The sequence below is a fragment of the Lipotes vexillifer genome, unplaced genomic scaffold, assembly GCF_000442215.2.
Source record: "Lipotes vexillifer unplaced genomic scaffold, Lipotes_vexillifer_v1.1 scaffold356, whole genome shotgun sequence".
NCBI classification, from domain to species: domain Eukaryota; kingdom Metazoa; phylum Chordata; class Mammalia; order Artiodactyla; family Lipotidae; genus Lipotes; species Lipotes vexillifer.
In genome coordinates, this window is record NW_006797342.1 from 3,325,000 (window position 1) to 3,337,458 (window position 12,459).

Sequence of the window (12,459 nt, forward strand, 5' to 3'; positions counted from 1 at the left end):
GAGGGTCAGCCCTGCCATTGGCCCACCTGGGAGCTCGTGCACAGGCCACCCAGACCAGGCGGATCCCTGGCCCTTGCCCCTGCTCTGCCCCTGCCGCTGTGGACACTCCCTGGCCAGGCCCCTCCACCCAGGCTTCTGCTCGGGGTCTGCGCCCTCTGCGCCCACCTGCCTGGACCATTTCCTGCACTCGTGCATCTCCCATGGTGGGATGTGAGAAGACTCTAGAACGGCTGCTGATGTCGCCTCCCACTGCCAAGCGGCCCAGGGTGAGACCTGAGCCAGCAGAGAGCCTCACGATCCCTCGCTCGTCACGGTCTCTGGCAGCAGCCCCTGGACCGCCGTCCCTGCCCTGTCGGCCACCTGTGGGAACCCGACAGATCTTGCCCTGGCAGGACGGCAGCTGCTGCGCTTTATCTCAGCTCTGCAGGCCTGGTGAGGCTGCACCCCCCACTTCCCAGCAGCTCTGCAGTGAAGCCGCCGACTTGGGTGGCGTCCTGGGGCCCAGCATCCCCTCCAGGGTCCTCCCAGGTGGGCTCGTGAGCAGAGGTGCAGGTGGGCCGGAGCCCCAGGAGCAGAGCAGGGTGGGTGGGCTTCGATTGCCCTCCGGGGGTCAGAGATGCTGCCTAAGGGTCAGAGGCACCGTTCGGGGCTGAGCCTTCCCGTTGCCAAGCTTGAAGGGCCCGCAGGAAGGCAAGCGACCAACGGCCCGCTCACCTGGGACCCGTCTCCCCTGGTGGCTTTGCAGGAGGGCTTCTGGCTCCTCCATCAAGGAGGCTTCCTGGCAGGGGCAGCAGAGCCGCGGGCAGGAAGAGCTCCAGGTCCTGCCTCACTGTGGAGGCTGAGAACTCGCAACACCAAGCCCGGGGCAGGTTACCGGGAGTGTGCCAGGCCACACCAGCAGACACAGCCCCCTGTTCGGAGAAGGTTCTGGGCGGGGAGACGTCCCCCAGACCTGCCGGGAGAGGAGGCCCTGAAGCGGGCTGTGCAGGGCGGTGGCAGCCCCCGCACCCTGCTGGCTCCTTCCTCACCCCGGTTCTTCCCTTTGAATCTTGCGGCCAGGAGAGGAAGAGGGGGATCAATAAAGAGAAGCGTGATCTCTAGCGGGTTTTGTTTGAGACGCGCTCAAAATAAGGAAGATGGATCAAAGCTTTGGGAAGACAGGTGAGTTACCCTCCCTAGCTCTGCTGAAGTGTGCCTGCTGGTCACGCAGATGTAACCCCCAGGGACTAACGGCGCGTGTGAGTACACGCACGTGTACTCGTGTGGCGTGTGTGAGTGTGTGTGTGAGAGAGGCAGACGGAGACAGAGAGAGACAGGGAGGGGAGAGCATCTCATGGTGCTGCAGGGCGCCAGCCCTGTGCTCGGAGGCCAAGCTGTGCGTCTGTAGCGTGAGAGGATGGACGGACAGACACGGGCAGACAGACACGGCTGTGCCGCGGCCCAGGTCAGCTCCACCTGCCACGTGCCCCTCACGGTGCATGTGGCACAGAGCCATGGGTGCTTGTGTAGACGGGTCGACATCCCACCCTCCAAACATAGGGCAATTCCATTTGGTGTCCACTCAGCTGTCCCAGGACGAAGTGGCCGTGCTGCCCTGTGTGTGGTCCGAGGAATTCTCGTACACAAGAGGGAGTGGTTCTGATCTGGGGACCTGGGAGCGCGGCCCCGCGGTCTCCCCTGCCCTGCCAGCCCGTCGAGGACAGAAGGGCCGAGGGGGCTGACTGTTGATGTCGTGCTTCTCTGCCATCCGAGGACACAGTCTGGAGAGGCTCAGGGACAGAGGCGGGCAGGGGTCTTGGACTATTTTGGAGTTAAAACACAATACTTTTTAGCAGCTGAGCCAAGACCCCAAGAGCTCCGAGATCCAGCAGGCCTGCTTTGGCGTCCGTCCCGGGCCCGGTGCCCACCCGCTCTCCTTCCCATCTCACATGTGCCGCCCCTGGCACATGCTTTCTGCCTGCTTGCTGAGGAGAGACCCTCTGTCACTCCCGCCATCCCCCAGGAAGCACAGACTTCCTGCTGTGTCTCCCCTTCCGCACACCCTGGGGCTGAGGCCTGGGCTCTGCCTGAGAGGGGAAGAGCTTTCGACCAGGAGAGGAAATCTGTTCACACCCAGGCCGGTGCTTGTGGGGACCCCTGGCTCGTGCTCCGTGGGTGAAGCCCAGCGGTCCACCCGCCACGTCCTGTGGAAGCTGCCGTGATGCACACATAGCGCTGTGCTCATTCTCTCTGTGTGTCCATGAGCCTGGGAGACGTGTCCACAGCAGCACCTGCTTTCGCCCTGTGAGCATCGCAAATGCTCTGGCCTCACCCGTTAGAGGCGGGGGAACTGAGGACCCGACTTCCCGTGGAGGCTCCTCCCCAAGGGTGGAAGGGCTGGCAGTCTGCTTGGTCCCTGATGATTCTAAGGGCATCCCAACTCGAGGACAGAGACCGCATCTGCCCGAGTGCTCGCTTCCCTGGGCCAAGCCCTTGGAAGCAGGGTGGGCTCGCACACCGGCCTCTGCCCGCGATCTCAGGTGTGATCTGAGATGAGGGGGCCGACAGCCCCTGCCCCGACCCCTCCGCGGCTGTGAAATCGCCTGCCTCCTGGTTGCCCTGTGAGCCGTAGGGAACTCAGGGGAACTTTGTATGTATTTTTGATAAACACATAAAAATGATAATCGGTATTTTATCCCGCTTTATAATTTAGGAGGCAGATTCACATATTTTTAAGCCTCCAGTGAGTAGGGCACACTGACTTCCAGAGTGAGGCAGGGAGTGCCGCTGGCACGAGGTCTCAGCGCCGGGAAGGTCGGGCCTGGGACTTCGGCTGAGATCTCGCTGCCAATCTCAAGGTCACCCCAGCACGGCAGCCCACTCACCTATCTGATCAGACGGTGGGCAGGAGACAGAGGGCCGTTCCGGGAGTGCCTCTTCAGCCGATGAGCCGACGGCACCCACAGAAGGAGGACGGGTTGAGGAGGAGCTTTTTAGTGACATCGGGCGCTCGTGGGGCAGGGGGACCCTCCCTCGGAGGTGGGGACTGCGGCTGTTGGTCCCTGCGGCCCCTCCGACACAGCATGGGGTTAATTCATCCAGTGCCCTGGGCACGTCCGGTGTACCTGGCGCGGATGTCCACCCCCCTCCCCACAGGGGCTTGTGGGTGGTTCGGCCTGCTCTGTCTCCTGCGTGACCCCACCTGCAGCCACCCGCTTTTATTTGCTCCCTGGATTAGTGTCCTGGGGCTGCTGCATCACAGTACCACGAGCAGGGTGGCTTAAGACAGCAGAAATGTGTCTCCTCGCGGCGCTGGAGGCCGCGCCCTGCCCCTGTGGGGAGGGTCCTTCCCGCCCGCTCCAGCTTCTGGAGGGCTCCAGCCCGTCCCTCGGGCTCCGGTCTCTTCCCTCTGTGTCTGTGTCCTCAGGTGGAACCTCCTTCCTGCGTGTCTGCTCTTCTCTTAAGGACCCAGTCGTAGGGGATCAGGGCCGCCCCAGGGATCGTCTGCAAAGTCCCTACTTCCCACAAGGTCAGGTTCGCAGGCACGGGGGTTAGGACTTTGAGGCATCTTTTGGGGGGGACACAGTTTTACCACAACCTGACCTTTACTCTCATCCCCTCTCCCATCTGCGACGTTTGTTTCAAGGAAGAAAATGATGACCCAATGGATTCGACATTTCCAAAAGGCCTTGACGCCATCGGTACGTGGAGGAGGTCAACGGTGAAAACACAGCTGCTTTGGAAGGCGGTTCGGTCTGGGGCTGGTGCCATGCTTACTTTCCTGCTCGGCACACCCAGGTCCCCAGCACATTGCAGGGGGGCGGTTCTCAGCCATCCCCCAGCCCTCGGGCACCACGTGGCTCACAGCGCGTCTTCCTGTGGGCGTTTCCCTCTGTGGGAGCCGAGCTGCTGGAGGGATGCCCAGTCTTCTCAGGCTCTGTCTCCGGTGGGTTTGCTGAAACAAACTCGAGGTACCTCCCGGTAAACACAGACCCCCTCACCCCCAAATCTGCACCTGGACCAAAGGGATGGCACCACACACACACAGGGTTTTATATCACTCTGTCTGTGGAGTGTCTGTCTCGTTGCCCCAGCTAGACTTCCAGCCCACCCTGACCTCTCCTGGCCACCGGGTGCAGTCTGTGAGCTGCAGGGGAAGAGGCTGAAGACAGAGGCCGGTACGGAGGATCCAGGACAGGCAGCCGCATGTGCCGGGGACTCGGGCAGTGCTGACAGGAAGGCAGGACGTGGAAACAGGCCATTCTTACCCCGGCAGATGCACCCGAGGGACCCCTTTGGTGGGGGCAACCCCAAACCTGTCCTGTAACTACGTGTTCCCCCCAGCCCTGGGGTCCCCCCTGCCTGCAGAGCCGGCCACACCCCGGGGACGTGGGAGGAGCAGCCCTGGGGACCGTTTACTCTTTGCCTGTGAGTCACTCTGCTGGGGATTGTCACGTGATGTCCCGCAAGCTCAGGGGTCTGGATACAGCCGTTCCTGCAGCGGTTCTGTCTTTTTATCTTGGGACTTACTGAAACAACAAGATGATGAACATGAATGACTGAACCTGCCCCGTGGAGCGAGAACTGTGTGCATGTGACCACCCAGCCCAGTAACCCCCACCCCCCCGCCCCACTGACCTCACCCAGGGCCTGGAGCGGGCTCTCAGCACGACCTGCAGGAAGAAGCATTCTCAGCACTGTTTTCTCTGTGTTGTCCGAGTTCCTTCTCTGGTTGTAAGTGGCCACACTGGCACCAGCCATCAGTTCATCAAGGGCTGGGGCTCAGGGACGCGTGCTGAGCCTGTCCGAGCGGCCCCTGGCCGAGGGCCAGTCCTCTCCCCAGCAGCAATAAGGACGAGAGGTCAGTGCTTCCCAGACTGGATGTGACTCTGGCCTCTGGCTCTCATGGCACCGGAATAACCTGGAATGAGCCAGAATGAGCCGTCATGCTTCTAGAGATGCTCCAAGGTCAGCGGCCAGCCCGTTCCTCCAGAGCCACAGCTTCCTCCCCATCTTCATGGGGTCCCGGCCCCTCCCGTGCCACCTGCCTGCTCCCGGCTGGCGCCCTGTCGGCCTCCCGGACTACAGCTTGGAACCTTGGAGAGCGCACGCTTGGTGAGCAGAAAAACGAATCTGAAATCTCCCCTCTGGGCCCCCCTCTTGCTTCCCCCTCCTCGCCCGCCTCTGGACCAATTTATCTGCCAGTCCAGCCTCCAAGTGGAGTTCAGGCCAGGTTGGCCACCTGCCCTCGCTTGTCAGCTTCTTTGACCAGATGACAGGGGAGCAGCTCTGAGCCGGGAAGGGCTGCGCGTCCGGGGAGCACACACAGGAGCAGCGCCCGGGACGGTGGCGGCAGCCAGGAGGCTCTCCCGGGCTCTGAGGGACTGTGTGTGTGTGGGATGTCCCCATGTCTGGGGGACACCATACCACGGCGTGTGCACGAGCATGCATGCACATGTGTGTGTGCGTGTATGTGAGGGTTCATGTGTACACATGTATGGTTTAAACGTGTCTGTGTGTATGCATGCCTGGGTACCTGGTGTGGCACTGGAACACTCCTGGGCTATTTGGAGTCTCTGCAGTTGTCTTGTGGCACCTGTACCTGCCTTGGCCTTGACATAGGAAATCTGCTTCAGGTGCTTCCCCCTGCCGTGCCCCTAGGGTAGCTGGGCCCCGGACCCGCGTGCCCGCACTTCTGGGTCTGTGCACAGCGGGATCAGAAGGGCCTGCCTGCGCCAGGCTGGAGCTGGGGGCTTGCTACAGGGCTCCCTCGGGAGGGAGGAAGTGATGCGTAGACGCATCGTCCGCTCCGTGACCATCCGCTAGGTGTGAAGTCCCCCGTGTGCAGACGGCTGGACTGAGGGGGCTGCTGGAGAAGGCGGGGAGAGTGGGAGCTCGGGAAGAGCCTCAGGTGTCACCCGGTTGCCAGTGGACCCTTGATCTTAAGTGACCTGCAGTGTCGGACACTCGTCCACTCCGTCCTTGTGGCAAAGCCTTCTGGCTTCCGGTTACCATGCTCTCTCTGTCGCCCCTCCCTTCCCTCCCTCCTCTCTCTCTGATCCTGGGGTTCCATGCTTGGTCTCTGCACCCTGGGCACAGTCTGGGGATCTCAGCTTCACCCCTGGCTGCAGTCACACCTGTGCAAAGACCCCACCTCTGTCTCTATGCACCCCTCCCACTTCTCTGCAGAGTCCCGGAACTTCATGTCCAGCCGCCTGGACCTCTCTGCTGAGGAGACCCCCCCAGGGGCCTCCAGAGCAGCCAACAGGGGCCCGAGCTTGCCCTGGCTTCACCTCCACTTGCGCCCCTCCCTGCATTCCATCCTGGGGAAGGCTCCACCGTCCCCCTCACCCATGCCCCGTGCGCTGGAGTCCGGAAGCCCAGCCCCATGTCCTGCTCTCCTGCGGGCACCCTTCCCTCTCCGTCCTCCACGCTCATCACCTCAGGTCTTGACCATTCTGAAACCCCTAAACTGGTCTCTGCGCCCAGTCTGTGCCCGCCGCATCTTGCAGCCCGCTTCCTGCTAATACACACGCTCTAATCCACGCTCCACACGGCCTCCACGGAGGCTCCTTCCCGTGCTTAGGGCCCCTCTGCTCCTCTGCCTGAAATCCTTCCTGGGCTCTCCGTGACCTTCAGAAACGACCTCAGGCTCTGCAGGACCTCGGGTCCGCCCTGCCCCCTCCCGACTCCCCGCACACCCCAGCTGCGCAGCCCCGGGGAAGGTGTCTGGCTCCGTGACCCCTGTCCTCTGCTTGCTCCACGGCCTCCCTGTCCCTGACCTGTGGTTGGGTGCAATGACCATTCCCACCCTGTATCCCTGACCCGTGATTGGAGGAAAGGCAGGACCACCCTCTTGCCATGTCCTGCCACGAGGCATGGGGCTCAGTGTTCTAACCCAGCGGCCCCCAAACTTTCTGACACCAAGGACCAGTTTCGTGGAAGACAATTTTTCCACAGATGGCGGTGGGGAGATGGTTCAGGCAGTAATGTGAGCGATGGGGAGCCATGAGGAACGATGGGGAGAGATGGGGAGAGACAGGGAGAGGGGGTCGATGGGGAGCGATTGGGAGTGATGGGGAATGTTGGGGAGCGATGGGGATCAATGGGGAGAGATGGAGAGGGATGGGGAGAGATGGGAAGCGATGGGGAGCGATGGGGAGCGATGGGGATAGACGGGGAGCGATGGGGAGTGAAGGGGAGCGATGGTTAGAGATCGGGAGCGATGGGGAGCGAAGGGGAGCGCAGGGAAGAGACGGGGAGTGATGGGAGTGGTGAGCGATAGGGAGCGAGGGGGAGTGAAGGGGAGAGATGGGGAGTGAGGGTGAGCCACAGGGAGCTATGGGGAGCGAGGGGGAGCGACGGGGAGCGAGGGGGACTGGGGGGGAGAGATGGGGAGCGATGGGGAGAGATGGGGAGAGAGGGGGAGAGATGGGAGTGCTGGGGAGTGGTAGGGAGCAGTGGGGATCGGTGGGGAGCCATGGGGAGCGGCTGTAAATACAGATGAAGCTTCGCTCGCCCACCTGCCGCTCACCTCCTGCTGTGCGGCCTGGTTTGTAACATGCCATGGATCGGTACCAGTTGAGCCCCGGGGGTTGGGAACCCCTGCTCTAGCCCACTGTAGAGGTGGCTCCCTCCACTGTGGCTCTGACTGTTGGGACATTTCCCTCATACACAGCTCTGTGTCCGTGTCGCCTGCCTTGAGGCACATGGTGTCCAGCTCCTTTTCTGCTGGACAGCCCTGTGGTGTCCCCCTGAGTGTTCTCGCAGCCGAGTTCCCCATCACACAGGGAGACGCAGGCTGGCTTTCACAGCCTGCTGGCTGGCCGGGGGCAGTCTTCCCCTCTCTTCTAGGCCACGGGCATGTGCCCTACCTCTTCCCCAGAGGCTGACCTGGGTCTGTGCTTCTCACACCTTGAAGTGCATGTGAAACTGCTGGGCGTCCTGTCCAAAGGCAGAGCTGGGTGGGGCCTGGGAGCCTGCATTTCTCACAAGCACACTTGGGTGACAGGGAGCTGGGCTGTCTCCAGGGTCTCCCCTAGCTCTTTGTCTTTGAGGAGCATCTCTAGTCGTGGTGCAGAGACCCCTCTGCCTTGGTCCATGGTGTGTCGCCCTCCCTCCCTCCCTCCCTCCCTCCACCAACCCTCTGCATTAGAAGAATCTACCAGGTGCTCTGCCTGGCACTGCAGGGGTTGCCAGTATCTGCTCCCGGACTTCCGGGGCCTCTTGTGAGAAGACTCCATGTGTGTTGACCTGGTAAGCTTCTCCTAAGGTGGGCCCCTGAGTACTGACCTTGGCATGTGTATGGACTTCTATTTCTTGCCTGATCTTCCTTGGCTGACCTGAATCTTGTGAATGTTGACCTTCATCGCTTACTGAGATCTCCTTCCCACCTGCTCCCTCCCTGAAGCAAGGTGACAGGATACTGGGCTTTGCCTTTGTCTCTGGGCTGCATCCAACACCCAGGCTGCCGCAGGGGCACAGGAGTCTTGGCTTTGAGCCCCTGCCGCCTGGAAGATGCCCAGGGTCAGTCTGTCCAGCCGTCCCCCGGCTCCCTGCCCTGCGGTGCTGGCTGGGCTGTCTCTCAGCACCATCCCCGGGCCTTGCCTCCCTTTTAAATCTCCATCAGAGACGAGCGTGCACAGGGCCTCTGGTGTGCTGCCCGGGAGTGTGTGTGTGTAGGGGAGGTGAGGTACCCAGAGCCCACAGAGCTCAGCCTGCTGTGACAGAGCCACCACTCGAGCCCATGTGTCCCACCTCTAGCAGGCATCCTGCTGGTCAGCCCCGACTCCCCCAACGCCAGGAAGACATTCCCCTTCCCCATCACGCAGAACCACCCAGCATGCTTTCCCTCAGGTCTAAAGAATTGTCACCACGTTATTGATCTATGATTCCCACTCATGGGGGCACCTTCTAAACCTGAGACAGCGCCGTTCCAGACAGGCTCCTGCTGGCCCTGAGCTCCCCACGTGCAAATCGTCAGCTCTCCACTCCTCCCCGCCGCAGCCAACAATGTTCTAAGAGAGAAATTAGGTGCTCATCGGAATTGTGTCTAAATTTAGCAGATCATTTTAGAGCTTTAAATTAATGTTTTAAGACTGAGCTCTGTAATTTTGGCCAGCTGTAATGGATTCCCTCAAGCAATGGTGATTTAAGGAAGAGGACTGATCTTGACAAACCAGGGCAACTTCGGCCCTTCGGGAGTTGGGCGGCAGAGTGGACAAGTGGCCGGGCCTCACAGAGGGTTCCACTCCCTTGCCCAGGATGCAGGATGGCGCCAGGGGCAGCCCCCCCGACCCCCCCTCAGAGCAGAATCGCTGCTCCATGAGCCTGAGCTCGGCAGACAGCTTGACAGGCGTCCGGCACTGGACCTGGCACACAACTGTCTCCCATCCAGCCCTGCCAGCCTGCACACCACGGAGACCAGCTGCCCCAGAGCGCCTGCGCTCAGATACGGGCATGTGAATCTGCCACGTGCCTGCAGATCTAAAAAGAGACAATCACGCTGCGCTTATGTCTTTTAGAGGAGCCTGCATTTTAAGAGTCTGGATATGAGTATTTTAAAAAATTCAGTGCTCACAGGCTAAGGATCTTTCTAGGGCGTACTGCTGACTTATGGTTCATCTTTTCACGTGTAGCTTTTGGGAACCACACAAGCAGTTCAGCTGACAATTGGTCAAAGCAAGCAAGGCTCCCAAGTCTGGAAACCAGAATCTGAATCCTGTTGCTTCTCTGGTATTTCCAGCCAATGTGGGGTCCACCTCTATATTCCTGCCCTGAAGATATCCATACATCCAGATCGAAACTGTTGTCACCGTTGTATCCATTTCGTAGGGGAAACAAAAGAGGAGCTAAGGGATGGATTTAGTCCTGCCCAGAATCTGCGCCGCAGCCTGGGACGCTGGGAAAGCAACGGGTGGAATGCTGGTGCTGATCCCACAAGCCGAGCTGCTGGCAAAAGCCTGGCCGGCCTTGTGCAATGCTTAGGTTCCATGTGGGCGGACGAAGCAGCTTCCTGTGACCGTGTGCTCTGAATCCAGGCGGCATCTGTGGCTCCCGGGCCTCTCCCTGCCTTTCCGAGCTGTAGGGGTCAGAGGACAGGGGTCGAGGGTGCTTGGTTACGGCTGCCCAGTGCAGGCCTCTGTGCCTCCACCTCTGGGTTCCTGGTACTGGCAGTTTAAAATGATGGCCACGGCTCTTTGTCTGTCTTCCAGGAGTGGGGCCTGTGGCCTCTTGCCTCGGATCCAGGTGGGCGTGGGACCGCTTTGACCCACAGAGGACTGGGAGCAAGGTGACCTTCCAAGCTGGGTGCTCTGCCTGGGTTTGGGGGTGCTCGTGTGGACACGGCCCCTGGGACCCTACAAGCTGGGGGAGCCTGGGCCCCGGAGAAAAGCCACGTGTGGACACTGGGTCAACAGGCCAGCCGAGTCCCACTTGTGAGTCATCCCAGCTTAGGTGCCAGATGTGAGGGAAGAACCCTCCAGAGCATTCCAGTTCCCAGCCATTCTAGTCACTCCCAGCCGTTTGAGTCTTCAGGGAGCAGAGGCTGGCACCCCCTGCTGTGCCCGGTCCGAATGCCTGACCTACAGAATCAATCCTGAGTTTGGTAAATTAGGGGTTGCTTTTCCCCAATTTCCCCGGAAACTGGTGGCTGGTCCTAGAGCAGAGGGGCCCTGAGCTGCCTCGATGGGCCTCCTCATTCATTCACGCAGCAGATTCTGCTGAGAAAACAGTCTTTGCTAGATGATGCACAGGGGCGAAACTGAGTGAATGCTGTTCCCTAAACACAGGGTATGTGGCCGTCCACTCCGAGGTCTCTGGCCCGCGTGCTCACCGCTTCCCAGAGCAGTCTGCCGGCGGGGGCGGGTCGAGTCCTCTCCCTTTTGTGGTCCTCATGTTCTGCCATGAGGGTCTGAGCGGGCCGGCAGGTGAGTCCTCTCCGTCCCTAACCAAACAGGCTGTAGCCTTTCTGACTGGCATCGCCCTGGGATCTCTGGTCACCCTGCTTCCACTGCCATCCTCCCGAGGTCTCCCAGGCCTTGGGGATCAATGCCCTCATCCCTGGCAGTGTGGTTTTACAGTGCCCAAGGCGAGGGTCTCACCCCCAGGCTGTGAGCAGAGCATCGAGGAGGGAGGCGGTGCTGTCACCTCCCTGAGGGATAACGGGGGTGGCGGGGAAGGGGGCAGGGCATCAGGGAGCTGGCAGTGTTACCAGCGGTGCAGAGGGGTGGCTGCCCAGATCTTTGCTTCGGGGTGGCCTCTGGCTACCAGGTGGAAGAGGGGGATTGGAGGTACCTGGGGGTGTCTTGGGGCTGCTCAGAGGAGACATGGCTGCACGAAGCGGGGATGGGAGGTGAGACCTGTTTTGGAGTGGGAATCACTAATTTGTTCTCGGGCTGACTAGCGGGTGTGAAGAAAGGAGGGTGAGCCCACACCTCCGGGAAAATGGAGAAAACGTGGTTTTGAGGTGTGGGTGTGGGGAAAGGTGTGTCCATCCTTCTGGACGTGTCATACCTGGGATGTCCTTGATGCATCTCCATGGGAATATTGAGCTGGTTTGGGGATATTTGCACCTGGAGCTCAGAGGAACGCTCTGAACTGGACAAAGGTGGGGCTCCTCGGCTGAGGGTCATGCTAGGGTGCAGGCTGGCCGCTGCGAGGCACGTGGGGAGAGGCGACAGAGCTGGATGGACGCCCTAAGCTAGTTCTCAGAGTCTGCACCTTTATTCTCTGCATGATTGTCCTGTGGCTGCTGCCACAGATGGCCATAGGATGGGTGGCCCTGAACAGCAAAACTGTGTCCCTTACAGCTGCGGAGGCCAGAAGTCCACATGTGAGGTGCTGGGGGCCGTGCTCCCCTGAGGCTCCGGGGCGTCCTTCCCGCCTCCCCAGCTTCTTAGGTTCCGGATGTCCCGGGCTGGTGGCCGCATCCCTCGTCTCTGCCTTGTCTTCACATCACCCTCTTCACTGTGATTTGAATCTTCAATCTTCCGCTGCTTTTTTCTAAGCATGTTTGTACTGGATTTAGGCCCTGCCCTGATAATCCAGGACAGCCTCTCCACGCCAAGGTCCTTCATTACGTCTCCAAGGACCCTTCCTCCTCGTAAGGTCACATCCACAGGTTCCGGGATTGGGACCTGCTATCTTTGGGAGCCATTGTTCAGCTCACTCCAAAACGGAGGCCTGCGGAGACCGCACCTGAGAACAAAAAGCTTGACTTTGCAGTCAGAGTTCAAGGTGGAACTGTGTTCCTGGGCTGGCGGAACTGGACTGGGAATCCTAGCTGTGTGAGTGGGGCCGTCGCTGGGCCCTCAGAGCCTCACTTACTCATCCATTTGGGGGATGCTGCTGCTGTGTCCTCAGCCTGCTGTCTGGGTTTTACGAGAGTTCGCATGTCAGGTGTCTGGTAGAGTGCCAGACACACACACACACACACACACACACACACACACACACACACACACACACACACATACACTT